Source organism: Hemitrygon akajei, unplaced genomic scaffold (genome assembly GCF_048418815.1).
Source record: "Hemitrygon akajei unplaced genomic scaffold, sHemAka1.3 Scf000052, whole genome shotgun sequence".
NCBI classification, from domain to species: domain Eukaryota; kingdom Metazoa; phylum Chordata; class Chondrichthyes; order Myliobatiformes; family Dasyatidae; genus Hemitrygon; species Hemitrygon akajei.
In genome coordinates, this window is record NW_027331938.1 from 39,826 (window position 1) to 56,509 (window position 16,684).

The window sequence follows — 16,684 nt, forward strand, 5'->3', positions numbered from 1 at the left end:
AAGGGGGATGGGGAAGAGAGATCCCACAGCAGGAAGGGGGTTGGGGGAGCGAGAACCCACAAGAGGATGGGGGAGAGTGATCCCACAGGAGGAAGGGGATGGGGGAGAGAGATCCCACAAGAGGAAGGGGGATGGGGGAGAAAGAACCCACAAGAGGAAGGGGGATGGGGGATGGAGATCCCGCAGGAGGAAGGGGGACGGGGAAAATGAGCTCCCGCAGGAGGGAGGGGGACGGGGGAGGGAGATCCCGCAGGAGGGAGGGGGACGGGGGAGGGAGATCCCGCAGGAGGGAGGGGGATCGGGGAGAGAGATCCCGCAGGAGGAAGGGGGATCGGGGAGAGAGATCCCACAGGAGGAAGGGGGACGGGGTATAGAGATCCCGCAGGAGGGAGATGGGGTAGAGAGATCCTGCAGGAGGGAGGGGGATGTGGGAGAGAGATCCTGCAGGAGGTAGGGGGATGGGGGAGAGAGGTGCCGCAGGAGGAAGGGGGATGGGGGAGAGAGATCCCGCAGGAGGAAGGGGGATGGGGGAGAGAGATCCCACAGGAGGAAGGGGAATGGGCGAGAGAGATCCTGCAGGAGAGAGGGGGATGGGGGAGAGAGATGCCGCAGGAGGAAGGGGGATGGGGGAGAGAGATCCCACAGGAGGGAGGGGGATGGGGGAGAGAGATCACACAGGAGGAAGGGGGATCGGGGAGAGAGATCACACAGGAGGAAGGGGGATCGGGGAGAGAGATCCAACAGGAGGAAGGGGGACGGGGGATAGAGATCCCGCAGGAGGAAGTGGGGTGGGGCAGAAAGATCCGACAGGAGGAAGAGGGATGGGGGATAGAGATCCTGCAGCAGGAAGGGGAATGGGGGAGAGAGATGCCGCAGGAGGAAGGGGGATGGGGGAGAGAGATTCCACAGGAGGAAGGGGGATGGGGTAGAGAGATCCCGCAGGAGGGAGAGGGAATGGGGAGAGAGCTCCCGCAGGAGGTAGGGGGACGGGGGAGAGAGATCCCGCAGAATGAAGGGTGACGGGGGAGAGAGGTCCCGCAGGAGGAAGGTGGACGGGAGAGAGTGATCCCGCAGGAGGAAGGCGGACGGGGGAGAGAGCTCCCGCAGGAGGTAGGGGGATGGGGGAGAGAGATCCCGCAGAATGAAGGGTGACGGGGGAGAGGGGTCCCACAGGAGGAAGGTGGATGGGAGAGAGTGATACCGCAGGAGGAAGGGGGACGGGGGAGAGTGATCGGACAAGAGGAAGGGGGCGGGGGAGAGCGATCCCGCAGGAGGAAGTGGGATGGGGGTGAGAGATCCCGCAGGAGGAAGGGGGATGGGGGAGAGAGATCACACAGGAGGAAGGGGGATGGGGGAGAGAGGTGCCGCAGGATGAAGGGGGATGGCGTAGAGAGATCCCGCAGGAGGAAGGAGGATGGGGGAAGAGAGATCCCGCAGGAGGAAGGGAGACGGGGAGTGAGCTCCCGCAGGTGGAAGGGGGACGGGGCAGAGAGATCCCGCAAGAGGAATATGGACGTGGGAGAGAGCTCCCTCTGGGGGATGGGAGATGGGGCAGAGTGTTCCCGCAGGAGGAAGGGGGATGGGGGAGAGAGATCCCACAGGAGGAAGGAGGATGGGGGAGAGAGATGCTGCAGGAGGAAGGGGGATGGGGGAGAGAGATCCCACAGGAGTAAGGGGGATGGGTGAGAGAGATGCCACAGGAGGAGGGGGGGGTGGGGGAGAGATATGCCACAGGAGGAAGGGGGATGGGGGAGAGAGATGCCGCAGGAGGAAGGGGGACGGGGGATAGAGATCCCGCAGGAGGAAGGGGGAGGGGGGAGAGAGATGCCGCAGGAGGATGAGGGATGGGGGATTGAGATCCTGCAGGAGAGAGGGGGATGGGGGAGAGAGATGCCGCAGGAGGAAATGGGGATGGGGGGAGAGAGATCCCACAGGAGGGAGGGGGATGGGGGAGAGAGATCACACAGGAGGAAGGGGGATCGGGGAGAGAGATCCCACAGGAGGAAGGGGGACGGGGGATAGAGATCCCGCAGGAGGAAGTGGGGTGGGGCAGAAAGATCCGACAGGAGGAAGAGGGATGGGGGATAGAGATCCTGCAGCAGGAAGGGGGATGGGGGAGAGAGATGCCGCAGGAGGAAGGGGGATGGGGGAGAGAGATTCCACAGGAGGAAGGGGGATGGGGTAGAGAGATCCCGCAGCAGGGAGAGGGAATGGGGAGAGAGCTCCCGCAGGAGGTAGGGGGACGGGGGAGAGAGCTCCCGCAGGAGGAAGGTGCACGGGAGAGAGTGATCCCGCAGGAGGAAGGCGGACGGGGGAGAGAGCTCCCGCAGGAGGTAGGGGGATGGGGGAGAGAGATCCCGCAGAATGAAGGGTGACGGGGGAGAGAGGTCCCGCAGGAGGAAGGTGGATGGGAGAGAGTGATCCCGCAGGAGGAAGGGGGACGGGGGAGAGTGATCGGACAAGAGGAAGGGGGCGGGGGAGAGCGATCCCGCAGGAGGAAGTGGGATGGGGGTGAGAGATCCCGCAGGAGGAAGGGGGATGGGGGAGAGAGATCACACAGGAGGAAGGGGGATGGGGGAGAGAGGTGCCGCAGGATGAAGGGGGATGGCGTAGAGAGATCCCGCAGGAGGAAGGGGGATGGGGGAAGAGAGATCCCGCAGGAGGAAGGGAGACGGGGAGTGAGCTCCCGCAGGTGGAAGGGGGACGGGGCAGAGTGTTCCCGCAGGAGGAAGGGGGATGGGGGAGAAGGATCCCACAGGAGGAAGTGGGATGGTGGAGAGAGATCCCACAGGAGGAAGGGGAATGGGAACAGAGATCCCACAGGAGGAAGGAGGAAGGGGGATGGGGTAGAGGGATCCCGCAGGTGGAAGGGCGATGGGGGAGAGAGGTGACGTAGGAGGAAGGCGAATGGGGGAGAGAGGTGCCGCAGGTGGAAGGGAAATGGGGGAGAGGTGCCACAGGAGGAAGGGGGATGGGGGAGAGAGGTGCCGCAGGAGGAAGGGGGATGGGGGAGAGAGGTGCCGCAGGAGGAAGAGGGATGGGGGAGAGATGCCGCAGGAGGTAGGGGGATGGGGGAGATAGGTGCCGCAGGAGGAAGGGGGATTGGGGGGAGAGATCCCGCAGGAGGAAGTGGAATGGGGGAGAGAGATGCCGCGGGAGAAAGAGGGATGGGGCGAGAGATCCCGCAGGAGGAAGAGGGATGGGAGAGGGAGAGATGACGCAGGAGTTAGGGTGATGGGGGAGAGAGATGCCGCAGGAGGAAGGAGGATGGGGGAGAGAGATGCTGCAGGAGGAAGGGGGAAGGGGGAGAGAGATGCCGCAGGAGGAAGGGGGATGGGGGAGAGAGATCCCACAGGAGTAAGGGGGATGGGTGAGAGAGATGCCACAGGAGGAGGGGGGTGTGGGGGAGAGATATGCCACAGGAGGAAGGGGGATGGGGGAGAGAGATGCCGCAGGAGGAAGCGGGATGGGGGGGAGAGATCCAACAGTAGGAATGGGGGGAGGGGGGAGAGAGATCCCACAGGAGGAAGGGGGAGGGGGTAGAGAGATCCTGCAGGAGGAAGGGGGATGGGGGAGAGAGGTGCCGCAGGAGGAAGGGGGATGGGGGAGAGAGATCCCGCAGGAGGAAGGGGGATGGGGAGAGAGATGCCGCAGGAGGATGAGGGATGGGGGATAGAGATCCTGCAGGATGAAGGGGGATGGGGGAGAGAGATGCCGCAGGAGGAAGGGGGATGGGGGAGAGAGATCCCGCAGGAGGAAGGGGGATGGGCGAGAGAGATGCCGCAGGAGGATGAGGGATGGGGGATAGAGATCCTGCAGGAGGAAGGGGGATGGGGGAGAGAGACCCCACAGGAGGAAGGGGAATGGGCGAGAGAGATCCTGCAGGAGTGAGGGGGATGGGGAGAGAGATGCCGCAGGAGGATGAGGGATGGGGGATAGAGATCCTGAAGGAGGAAGGGGGATGGGGGAGAGAGATCCCACAGGAGGAAGGGGAATGGGCGAGAGAGATCCTGCAGGAGGGAGGGGGATGGGGGAGAGAGATCACACAGGAGGAAGGGGGATCGGGGAGAGAGATCCCACAGGAGGAAGGGGTCGGGGGATAGAGATCCCGCAGGAGGAAGGGGGGTGGGGGAGAGAGATCCCACAGGAGGAAGAGGAATGAGGGATAGAGATCCTGCAGGAGGAAGGGGGATGGGGGAGAGAGTTGCCGCAGGAGGAAGGGGGATGGGGGAGAGAGTTCCCACAGGAGGAAGGGGGATGGTGCAGAGAGGTCCCACAGGAGGAAGGGGGATGGGGGAGAGAGATGCCGCAGGAGGATGGGGGATGGGGGAGAGAGATGCCGCAGGAGGAAGGGGGATGGGGGAGAGAGATTCCACAGGAGGAAGGGGGATGGTGTAGAGAGGTCCCACAGGAGGAAGGGGGATGGGGGAGAGAGATTCCACAGGAGGAAGGGGAATGGGGGAGAGAGATCCCACAGGAGGATGGGGGATGGGGGAGAGAGATGCCGCAGGAGGAAGGGGGACGGGGGAGAGTGATCGGACAAGAGGAAGGGGGCGGGGGAGAGCGATCCCGCAGGAGGAAGTGGGATGGGGGTGAGAGATCCCGCAGGAGGAAGGGGGATGGGGGAGAGAGATCACACAGGAGGAAGGGGGATGGGGGAGAGAGGTGCCGCAGGATGAAGGGGGATGGGGGAAGAGAGATCCCGCAGGAGGAAGGGAGACGGGGAGTGAGCTCCCGCAGGTGGAAGGGGGACGGGGCAGAGAGATCCCGCAAGAGGAATATGGACGTGGGAGAGAGCTCCCTCTGGGGGATGGGAGATGGAGCAGACTGTTCCCGCAGGAGGAAGGGGGATTGGGAAGAGAGATCCCACAGGAGGAAGTGGGATGGGGGAGAGAGATCCCACAGGAGGAAGGGGAATGGGAACAGAGATCCCACAGGAGGAAGGAGGAAGGGGGATGGGGTAGAGAGATCCCGCAGGTGGAAGGGCGATGGGGGAGAGAGGTGACGCAGGAGGAAGGGGGATGGGGGAGAGCGATGCCGCAGGAGGAACGGAGATGGGGGAGAGAGATCCCGCAGGAGGAAGGGGGATGGGCGAGAGAGATGCCGCAGGAGGATGAGGGATGGGGGATAGAGATCCTGCAGGAGGAAGGGGGATGGGGGAGAGAGATCCCACAGGAGGAAGGGGAATGGGCGAGAGAGATCCTGCAGGAGTGAGGGGGATGGGGAGAGAGATGCCGCAGGAGGATGAGGGATGGGGGATAGAGATCCTGCAGGAGGAAGGGGGATGGGGGAGAGAGATCCCACAGGAGGAAGGGGAATGGGCGAGAGAGATCCTGCAGGAGGGAGGGGGATGGGGGAGAGAGATCACACAGGAGGAAGGGGGATCGGGGAGAGAGATCCCACAGGAGGAAGGGGTCGGGGGATAGAGATCCCGCAGGAGGAAGGGGGGGTGGGGGAGAGAGATCCCACAGGAGGAAGAGGAATGTGGGATAGAGATCCTGCAGGAGGAAGGGGGATGGGGGAGAGAGTTGCCGCAGGAGGAAGGGGGATGGGGGAGAGAGATCCCACAGGAGGAAGGGGGATGGGGGAGAGAGTTCCCACAGGAGGAAGGGGGATGGGGGAGAGAGATGCCGCAGGAGGAAGGGGGATGGGGGAGAGAGATGCCGCAGGAGGAAGGGGGATGGGGGAGAGAGATTCCACAGGAGGAAGGGGAATGGGGGAGAGAGAACCCACAGGAGGATGGGGGATGGGGGGAGAGAGATGCCGCAGGAGGAAGGGGGACGGGGGAGAGTGATCGGACAAGAGGAAGGGGGCGGGGGAGAGCGATCCCGCAGGAGGAAGTGGGATGGGGGTGAGAGATCCCGCAGGAGGAAGGGGAATGGGGGAGAGAGATCACACAGGAGGAAGGGGGATGGGGGAGAGAGGTCCCGCAGGTTGAAGGGGGATGGCGTAGAGAGATCCCGCAGGAGGAAGGGGGATGGGGGAAGAGAGATCCCGCAGGAGGAAGGAAGACGGGGAGTGAGCTCCCGCAGGTGGAAGGGGGACGGGGCAGAGAGATCCCGCAAGAGGAATATGGACGTGGGAGAGAGCTCCCTCTGGGGGATGGGAGATGGAGCAGACTGTTCCCGCAGGAGGAAGGGGGATGGGGAAGAGAGATCCCACAGGAGGAAGTGGGATGGGGGAGAGAGATCCCACAGGAGGAAGGGGAATGGGAACAGAGATCCCACAGGAAGAAGGAGGAAGGGGGATGGGGTAGAGAGATCCCGCAGGTGGAAGGGCGATGGGGGAGAGAGGTGACGCAGGAGGAAGGGGGATGGGGGAGAGCGATGCCGCAGGAGGAACGGAGATGGGGGAGAGAGGTGCCACAGGAGGAAGGAGGATGGGTGTGAGAGGTGCCGCAGGAGGATGGGAGATGGGATGGGAGGGGTGCCGCAAGAGGAAGAGGGATGCGGGGGGAGAGATGCCGCAGGAGGTAAGGGATGGGGGAGATAGGTGCCGCAGGAGGAAGGGGGATTCGGGGGAGAGATCCCGCAGGAGGAATTGGAATGGGGGAGGGAGAGATGACGCAGGAGTTAGGGTGATGGGGGAGAGAGATGCCGCAGGAGGTAGGAGGATGGGGGAGAGAGATGCTGCAGGAGGAAGGGGGAAGGGGGAGAGAGATGCCGCAGGAGGAAGGGAGATGGGGGAGAGAGATCCCACAGGAGTTAGGGGGATGGGTGAGAGGGATGCCACAGGAGGAGGGGGGGTGGGGGAGAGATATGCCACAGGAGGAATGGGGATAAGGGAGAGAGATGCCGCAGGAGGAAGCGGGATGGGGGAGAGAGATCCCACAGGAGGAAGGGGGACGGGGGAGAGAGATCCCGCAGGAGGAAGGGGGAGAGGGGAGAGAGATCCCACAGGAGGAAGGGGATGGGGAAGAGAGATCCCACAGGAGGAAGGGGGATGGGGTAGAGAGATCCTGAAGGAGGTAGGGGGATGGGGGAGAGAGGTGCCGCAGGTGGAAGGGGGATGGGGGAGAGAGATGCCGCAGGAGGAAGGGGGATGGGGGAGAGAGATCCCGCAGGAGGAAGGGGGATGGGGAGAGAGATGCCGCAGGAGGATGAGGGATGGGGGATAGAGATCCTGCAGGAAGAAGGGGGATGGGGGAGAGAGATCCCACAGGAGGAAGGGGAATGGGCGAGAGAGATCCTGCAGGAGGGAGGGGGATGGGGGAGAGAGATAACACAGGAGGAAGGGGGATCGGGGAGAGAGATCCCACAGGAGGAAGGGGACGGGGGATAGAGATCCCGCAGGAGGAAGGGGGGTGGGGGAGAGAGATCCCACAGGAGGAAGAGGGATGAGGGATAGAGATCCTGCAGGAGGAAGGGGGATGGGGGAGAGAGATCCCACAGGAGGAAGGGGGATGGTGCAGAGAGGTCCCACAGGAGGAAGGGGGATGGGGGAGAGAGAAACCGCAGGAGGAAGGGGGATGGGGGAGAGAGATGCCGCAGGAGGAAGGGGGATGCGGGAGAGAGATTCCACAGGAGGAAGGGGGATTGTGTAGAGAGGTCCCACAGGAGGAAGGGGGATGTGGGAGAGAGATTCCACAGGAGGAAGGGGAATTGGGGAGAGAGATCCCACAGGAGGAAGGGGGATGGGGAAGAGAGATGCCACAGGAGGAAGGGGGATGGGGGAGAGAGATCCTGCAGGAGTTAGGGGGATGGGTGAGAGGGATGCCACAGGAGGAGGGGGGGTGGGGGAGAGATATGCCACAGGAGGAATGGGGATAAGGGAGAGAGATGCCGCAGGAGGAAGCGGGATGGGGGAGAGAGATCCCACAGGAGGAAGGGGGACGGGGACGAGAGATCCCGCAGGAGGAAGGGGGACGGGGACGAGAGATCCCGCAGGAGGAAGGGGGAGAGGGGAGAGAGATCCCACAGGAGGAAGGGGATGGGGAAGAGAGATCCCACAGGAGGAAGGGGGATGGGGTAGAGAGATCCTGAAGGAGGAAGGGGGATGGGGGAGAGAGGTGCCGCAGGTGGAAGGGGGATGGGGGAGAGAGATCCCGCAGGAGGAAGGGGGATGGGGAGAGAGATGCCGCAGGAGGATGAGGGATGGGGGATAGAGATCCTGCAGGAGGAAGGGGGATGGGGGAGAGAGATCCCACAGGAGGAAGGGGAATGGGCGAGAGAGATCCTGCAGGAGGGAGGGGGATGGGGGAGAGAGATAACACAGGAGGAAGGGGGATCGGGGAGAGAGATCCCACAGGAGGAAGGGGACGGGGGATAGAGATCCCGCAGGAGGAAGGGGGGTGGGGGAGAGAGATCCCACAGGAGGAAGAGGGATGAGGGATAGAGATCCTGCAGGAGGAAGGGGGATGGGGGAGAGAGATCCCACAGGAGGAAGGGGGATGGTGCAGAGAGGTCCCACAGGAGGAAGGGGGATGGGGGAGAGAGATGCCGCAGGAGGAAGGGGGATGGGGGAGAGAGATGCCGCAGGATGAAGGGGGATGGGGGAGAGAGATGCCGCAGGAGGAAGGGGGATGGGGGAGAGAGATCCCGCAGGAGGAAGGGGGATGGGCGAGAGAGATGCCGCAGGAGGATGAGGGATGGGGGATAGAGATCCTGCAGGAGGAAGGGGGATGGGGGAGAGAGACCCCACAGGAGGAAGGGGAATGGGCGAGAGAGATCCTGCAGGAGTGAGGGGGATGGGGAGAGAGATGCCGCAGGAGGATGAGGGATGGGGGATAGAGATCCTGAAGGAGGAAGGGGGATGGGGGAGAGAGATCCCACAGGAGGAAGGGGAATGGGCGAGAGAGATCCTGCAGGAGGGAGGGGGATGGGGGAGAGAGATCACACAGGAGGAAGGGGGATCGGGGAGAGAGATCCCACAGGAGGAAGGGGTCGGGGGATAGAGATCCCGCAGGAGGAAGGGGGGTGGGGGAGAGAGATCCCACAGGAGGAAGAGGAATGAGGGATAGAGATCCTGCAGGAGGAAGGGGGATGGGGGAGAGAGTTGCCGCAGGAGGAAGGGGGATGGGGGAGAGAGTTCCCACAGGAGGAAGGGGGATGGTGCAGAGAGGTCCCACAGGAGGAAGGGGGATGGGGGAGAGAGATGCCGCAGGAGGAAGGGGGATGGGGGAGGGAGAGATGACGCAGGAGTTAGGGTGATGGGGGAGAGAGATGCCGCAGGAGGTAGGAGGATGGGGGAGAGAGATGCTGCAGGAGGAAGGGGGAAGGGGGAGAGAGATGCCGCAGGAGGAAGGGAGATGGGGGAGAGAGATCCCACAGGAGTTAGGGGGATGGGTGAGAGGGATGCCACAGGAGGAGGGGGGGGTGGGGGAGAGATATGCCACAGGAGGAATGGGGATAAGGGAGAGAGTTGCCGCAGGAGGAAGGGGGATGGGGGAGAGAGATCCCACAGGAGGAAGGGGGATGGTGCAGAGAGTTCCCACAGGAGGAAGGGGGATGGGGGAGAGAGATGCCGCAGGAGGAAGGGGGATGGGGGAGAGAGATGCCGCAGGAGGAAGGGGGATGGGGGAGAGAGATTCCACAGGAGGAAGGGGAATGGGGGAGAGAGATCCCACAGGAGGATGGGGGATGGGGGAGAGAGATGCCGCAGGAGGAAGGGGGACGGGGGAGAGTGATCGGACAAGAGGAAGGGGGCGGGGGAGAGCGATCCCGCAGGAGGAAGTGGGATGGGGGTGAGAGATCCCGCAGGAGGAAGGGGAATGGGGGAGAGAGATCACACAGGAGGAAGGGGGATGGGGGAGAGAGGTCCCGCAGGTGGAAGGGGGAGAGGGGAGAGAGATCCCACAGGAGGAAGGGGATGGGGAAGAGAGATCCCACAGGAGGAAGGGGGATGGGGGTAGAGAGATCCTGAAGGAGGAAGGGGGATGGGGGAGAGAGGTGCCGCAGGTGGAAGGGGGATGGGGGAGAGAGATGCCGCAGGAGGAAGGGGGATGGGGGAGAGAGATCCCGCAGGAGGAAGGGGGATGGGGAGAGAGATGCCGCAGGAGGATGAGGGATGGGGGATAGAGATCCTGCAGGAAGAAGGGGGATGGGGGAGAGAGATCCCACAGGAGGAAGGGGAATGGGCGAGAGAGATCCTGCAGGAGGGAGGGGGATGGGGGAGAGAGATAACACAGGAGGAAGGGGGATCGGGGAGAGAGATCCCGCAGGAGGAAGGGGGGTGGGGGAGAGAGATCCCACAGGAGGAAGAGGGATGAGGGATAGAGATCCTGCAGGAGGAAGGGGGATGGGGGAGAGAGATCCCACAGGAGGAAGGGGGATGGTGCAGAGAGGTCCCACAGGAGGAAGGGGGATGGGGGAGAGAGATGCCGCAGGAGGAAGGGGGATGGGGGAGAGAGATGCCGCAGGAGGAAGGGGGATGCGGGAGAGAGATTCCACAGGAGGAAGGGGGATTGTGTAGAGAGGTCCCACAGGAGGAAGGGGGATGTGGGAGAGTGATTCCACAGGAGGAAGGGGAATGGGGGAGAGAGATCCCACAGGAGGAAGGGGGATGGTGCAGAGAGGTCCCACAGGAGGAAGGGGGATGGGGGAGAGAGATGCCGCAGGAGGAAGGGGGATGGGGGAGAGAGATGCCGCAGGAGGAAGGGGGATGCGGGAGAGAGATTCCACAGGAGGAAGGGGGATGGTGTAGAGAGGTCCCACAGGAGGAAGGGGGATGTGGGAGAGAGATTCCACAGGAGGAAGGGGAATGGGGGAGAGAGATCCCACAGGAGGAAGGGGGATGGGGAAGAGAGATGCCACAGGAGGAAGGGGGATGGGGGAGAGAGATGCCGCAGGAGGAAGGGGGATGGGGGAGAGAGATCCTGCAGGAGGAAGGGGGATGGGGGAGAGAGATCCTGCAGGAGGATGGGGGATGGGGGAGCGAGATGCCGGAGGAGGAAGGGGGATGGGGGATAGAGAACCCCCACGAGGAAGGGGGATGGGGGAGAGAGATACCACAGGATGAAGGGGGATGGGGGATAGAGATCCCGCAGGAGGAAGGGGGATGGGGGCGAGTGCTCCCGCAGGAGGAAAGGGGATGGGGGACAGAGATCCCACAAGAGGAAGGGGGACGGGGGAGAGAGATCCCGCAGGAGGAAGGGGGATGGGGGAGAGAGATCCCACAGGAGGAAGAGGGATGGGGGATAGAGATCCTGCAGGAGGAAGGGGGATGAGGGCGAGAGATCCCGCAGGAGGAAGGGGGATGGGGGACCGAGATCCCACAGGAGGAAGAGGGATGGGGGATAGAGATCCCACAGGAGGAACTGGGATGGGGGATAGAGATCCCGCAGGAGGAAGGGGGATGGGGGCTAGTGCTCCCGCAGGAGGAAGGGGGATGGGGGAGAGAGATCCCACAGGAGGAAGGGGGATGGGGGAGAGAGATCCCGCAGGAGGAAGTGGGATGGGGGAGAGAGATCCCACAGGAGAATGGTGATGGGGATAGAGATCACGCAGGAGGAAGGGTGACGGGGGAGAGAGATCCCGCAGGAGGTAGGGGGATAGGGGAGAGAGATCCCGCAGGAGGAAGGGAGACGGGGAGAGAGCTCCCACAGGAGGAAGGGGGATGGGGGCGAGTGCTCCCGCAGGAGGAAGGGGGATGGGGGAGAGAGATCCCACAGGAGGAAGGTGGACGGGGAGAGAGATCCCACAAGAGGAAGCGGGACGGGGGAGAGATATCCCACAAGAGGAAGGGGGATGGGGGAGAGATATCCCACAAGAGGAAGTGGGATGGGGGAGAGATATCCCACAAGAGGAAGGGAGAAGGGCGAGAGAGCTCCCGCAGGAGGAAGGTGGAAGGGGGAGAGATATCCCACAAGAGGAAGGAAGGGGGAGAGAGCTCCCGCAGGAAGAAGGGGGATGGGGAGAGAGATCCCGCAGGAGGAAGGGAGATGGGGGACAGAGATCCCACAGGAGGAATGGGGATGGGGGAGTGAGGTCCCGCAGGAGGAAGGGGGATGGGGGAGAGAGGTCCCGCAGTAGGAAGGGGGATGGGGTACAGAGATCCCGCAGGAGGAAGGGGGATGGGGGAGAGACGTCCCGCAGGAGGAATGGGGATGGGGGAGAGAGGTCCCGCAGGAGGAAGGGGGATGGGAGAGAGAGATGCCGCAGGAGGAAGGGGGATGTGGGAGAGAGATGCCGCAGGAGGAAGGGGGATGGGGGAGAGAGTTGCCACAGGAGGAAGGGGGATGGCGGATAGAGATCCCGCAGGAGGTAGGGGGATGGGGGAGAGAGTTCCCGCAGGAGGAAGGGAGACGGGGAGAGAGCTCCCACAGGAGGAAGGGGGATGTGGGCGAGTGCTCCCGCAGGAGGAAGTGGGATGGCGGAGAGAGATCCCACAGGAGGAAGGTGGACGGGAGGACTGATCCCACAAGAGGAAGGGGGACGGGGGGTGAGATCGCACAAGCAGAAGGCGGACTGGGGAGAGAGATCCCACAAGAGGAAGCGGTACGGTGGAGAGATATCCCACAAGAGGAAGGGGGATGGGGGAGATATCCCACAAGAGGAAGTGGGATGGGGAAGAGAGATCCCACAGGAGGAAGGGGGATGGGGTAGAGAGATCCTGAAGGAGGAAGGGGGATGGGGGAGAGAGGTGCCGCAGGTGGAAGGGGGATGGGGGAGAGAGATCCCGCAGGAGGAAGGGGGATGGGGAGAGAGATGCCGCAGGAGGATGAGGGATGGGGGATAGAGATCCTGCAGGAGGAAGGGGGATGGGGGAGAGAGATCCCACAGGAGGAAGGGGAATGGGCGAGAGAGATCCTGCAGGAGGGAGGGGGATGGGGGAGAGAGATAACACAGGAGGAAGGGGGATCGGGGAGAGAGATCCCACAGGAGGAAGGGGACGGGGGATAGAGATCCCGCAGGAGGAAGGGGGGTGGGGGAGAGAGATCCCACAGGAGGAAGAGGGATGAGGGATAGAGATCCTGCAGGAGGAAGGGGGATGGGGGAGAGAGATCCCACAGGAGGAAGGGGGATGGTGCAGAGAGGTCCCACAGGAGGAAGGGGGATGGGGGAGAGAGATGCCGCAGGAGGAAGGGGGATGGGGGAGAGAGATGCCGCAGGATGAAGGGGGATGGGGGAGAGAGATGCCGCAGGAGGAAGGGGGATGGGGGAGAGAGATCCCGCAGGAGGAAGGGGGATGGGCGAGAGAGATGCCGCAGGAGGATGAGGGATGGGGGATAGAGATCCTGCAGGAGGAAGGGGGATGGGGGAGAGAGACCCCACAGGAGGAAGGGGAATGGGCGAGAGAGATCCTGCAGGAGTGAGGGGGATGGGGAGAGAGATGCCGCAGGAGGATGAGGGATGGGGGATAGAGATCCTGAAGGAGGAAGGGGGATGGGGGAGAGAGATCCCACAGGAGGAAGGGGAATGGGCGAGAGAGATCCTGCAGGAGGGAGGGGGATGGGGGAGAGAGATCACACAGGAGGAAGGGGGATCGGGGAGAGAGATCCCACAGGAGGAAGGGGTCGGGGGATAGAGATCCCGCAGGAGGAAGGGGGGTGGGGGAGAGAGATCCCACAGGAGGAAGAGGAATGAGGGATAGAGATCCTGCAGGAGGAAGGGGGATGGGGGAGAGAGTTGCCGCAGGAGGAAGGGGGATGGGGGAGAGAGTTCCCACAGGAGGAAGGGGGATGGTGCAGAGAGGTCCCACAGGAGGAAGGGGGATGGGGGAGAGAGATGCCGCAGGAGGAAGGGGGATGGGGGAGGGAGAGATGACGCAGGAGTTAGGGTGATGGGGGAGAGAGATGCCGCAGGAGGTAGGAGGATGGGGGAGAGAGATGCTGCAGGAGGAAGGGGGAAGGGGGAGAGAGATGCCGCAGGAGGAAGGGAGATGGGGGAGAGAGATCCCACAGGAGTTAGGGGGATGGGTGAGAGGGATGCCACAGGAGGAGGGGGGGTGGGGGAGAGATATGCCACAGGAGGAATGGGGATAAGGGAGAGAGTTGCCGCAGGAGGAAGGGGGATGGGGGAGAGAGATCCCACAGGAGGAAGGGGGATGGTGCAGAGAGTTCCCACAGGAGGAAGGGGGATGGGGGAGAGAGATGCCGCAGGAGGAAGGGGGATGGGGGAGAGAGATGCCGCAGGAGGAAGGGGGATGGGGGAGAGAGATTCCACAGGAGGAAGGGGAATGGGGGAGAGAGATCCCACAGGAGGATGGGGGATGGGGGAGAGAGATGCCGCAGGAGGAAGGGGGACGGGGGAGAGTGATCGGACAAGAGGAAGGGGGCGGGGGAGAGCGATCCCGCAGGAGGAAGTGGGATGGGGGTGAGAGATCCCGCAGGAGGAAGGGGAATGGGGGAGAGAGATCACACAGGAGGAAGGGGGATGGGGGAGAGAGGTCCCGCAGGTTGAAGGGGGATGGCGTAGAGAGATCCCGCAGGAGGAAGGGGGATGGGGGAAGAGAGATCCCGCAGGAGGAAGGAAGACGGGGAGTGAGCTCCCGCAGGTGGAAGGGGGACTGGGCAGAGAGATCCCGCAAGAGGAATATGGACGTGGGAGAGAGCTCCCTCTGGGGGATGGGAGATGGAGCAGACTGTTCCCGCAGGAGGAAGGGGGATGGGGAAGAGAGATCCCACAGGAGGAAGTGGGATGGGGGAGAGAGATCCCACAGGAGGAAGGGGAATGGGAACAGAGATCCCACAGGAAGAAGGAGGAAGGGGGATGGGGTAGAGAGATCCCGCAGGTGGAAGGGCGATGGGGGAGAGAGGTGACGCAGGAGGAAGGGGGATGGGGGAGAGCGATGCCGCAGGAGGAACGGAGATGGGGGAGAGAGGTGCCGCAGGAGGAAGGAGGATGGGTGTGAGAGGTGCCGCAGGAGGATGGGAGATGGGATGGGAGGGGTGCCGCAAGAGGAAGAGGGATGCGGGGGGAGAGATGCCGCAGGAGGTAAGGGATGGGGGAGATAGGTGCCGCAGGAGGAAGGGGGATTCGGGGGAGAGATCCCGCAGGAGGAAGTGGAATGGGGGAGAGAGATGCCGCGGGAGAAAGAGGGATGGGGCGAGAGATCCCGCAGGAGGAAGAGGGATGGGAGAGGGAGAGATGACGCAGGAGTTAGGGTGATGGGGGAGAGAGATGCCGCAGGAGGTAGGAGGATGGGGGAGAGAGATGCTGCAGGAGGAAGGGGGAAGGGGGAGAGAGATGCCGCAGGAGGAAGGGAGATGGGGGAGAGAGATCCCACAGGAGTTAGGGGGATGGGTGAGAGGGATGCCACAGGAGGAGGGGGGGTGGGGGAGAGTTATGCCACAGGAGGAATGGGGATAAGGGAGAGAGATGCCGCAGGAGGAAGCGGGATGGGGGAGAGAGATCCCACAGGAGGAAGGGGGACGGGGGAGAGAGATCCCGCAGGAGGAAGGGGGAGAGGGGAGAGAGATCCCACAGGAGGAAGGGGATGGGGAAGAGAGATCCCACAGGAGGAAGGGGGATGGGGTAGAGAGATCCTGAAGGAGGAAGGGGGATGGGGGAGAGAGGTGCCGCAGGTGGAAGGGGGATGGGGGAGAGAGATGCCGCAGGAGGAAGGGGGATGGGGGAGAGAGATCCCGCAGGAGGAAGGGGGATGGGGAGAGAGATGCCGCAGGAGGATGAGGGATGGGGGATAGAGATCCTGCAGGAAGAAGGGGGATGGGGGAGAGAGATCCCACAGGAGGAAGGGGAATGGGCGAGAGAGATCCTGCAGGAGGGAGGGGGATGGGGGAGAGAGATAACACAGGAGGAAGGGGGATCGGGGAGAGAGATCCCGCAGGAGGAAGGGGGGTGGGGGAGAGAGATCCCACAGGAGGAAGAGGGATGAGGGATAGAGATCCTGCAGGAGGAAGGGGGATGGGGGAGAGAGATCCCACAGGAGGAAGGGGGATGGTGCAGAGAGGTCCCACAGGAGGAAGGGGGATGGGGGAGAGAGATGCCGCAGGAGGAAGGGGGATGGGGGAGAGAGATGCCGCAGGAGGAAGGGGGATGCGGGAGAGAGATTCCACAGGAGGAAGGGGGATTGTGTAGAGAGGTCCCACAGGAGGAAGGGGGATGTGGGAGAGTGATTCCACAGGAGGAAGGGGAATGGGGGAGAGAGATCCCACAGGAGGAAGGGGGATGGTGCAGAGAGGTCCCACAGGAGGAAGGGGGATGGGGGAGAGAGATGCCGCAGGAGGAAGGGGGATGGGGGAGAGAGATGCCGCAGGAGGAAGGGGGATGCGGGAGAGAGATTCCACAGGAGGAAGGGGGATGGTGTAGAGAGGTCCCACAGGAGGAAGGGGGATGTGGGAGAGAGATTCCACAGGAGGAAGGGGAATGGGGGAGAGAGATCCCACAGGAGGAAGGGGGATGGGGAAGAGAGATGCCACAGGAGGAAGGGGGATGGGGGAGAGAGATGCCGCAGGAGGAAGGGGGATGGGGGAGAGAGATCCTGCAGGAGGAAGGGGGATGGGGGATAGAGATCCTGCAGGAGGATGGGGGATGGGGGAGCGAGATGCCGGAGGAGGAAGGGGGATGGGGGATAGAGAACCCCCACGAGGAAGGGGGATGGGGGAGAGAGATACCACAGGATGAAGGGGGATGGGGGATAGAGATCCCGCAGGAGGAAGGGGGATGGGGGCGAGTGCTCCCGCAGGAGGAAAGGGGATGGGGGACAGAGATCCCACAAGAGGAAGGGGGACGGGGGAGAGAGATCCCGCAGGAGGAAGGGGGATGGGGGAGAGAGATCCCACAGG

The 16,684-nt window shown here is 63.4% G+C and overlaps 1 protein-coding gene across 1 annotated transcript in view; it reads right to left on the bottom strand.

Annotated features, from left to right (window-relative positions):
* LOC140721192 (NACHT, LRR and PYD domains-containing protein 3-like) overlaps positions 1-16,684 on the bottom strand; it is a 44,456-nt gene that overhangs the window by 6,885 nt on the left and 20,887 nt on the right. The gene's annotated exons all lie outside the window — the stretch shown is intronic.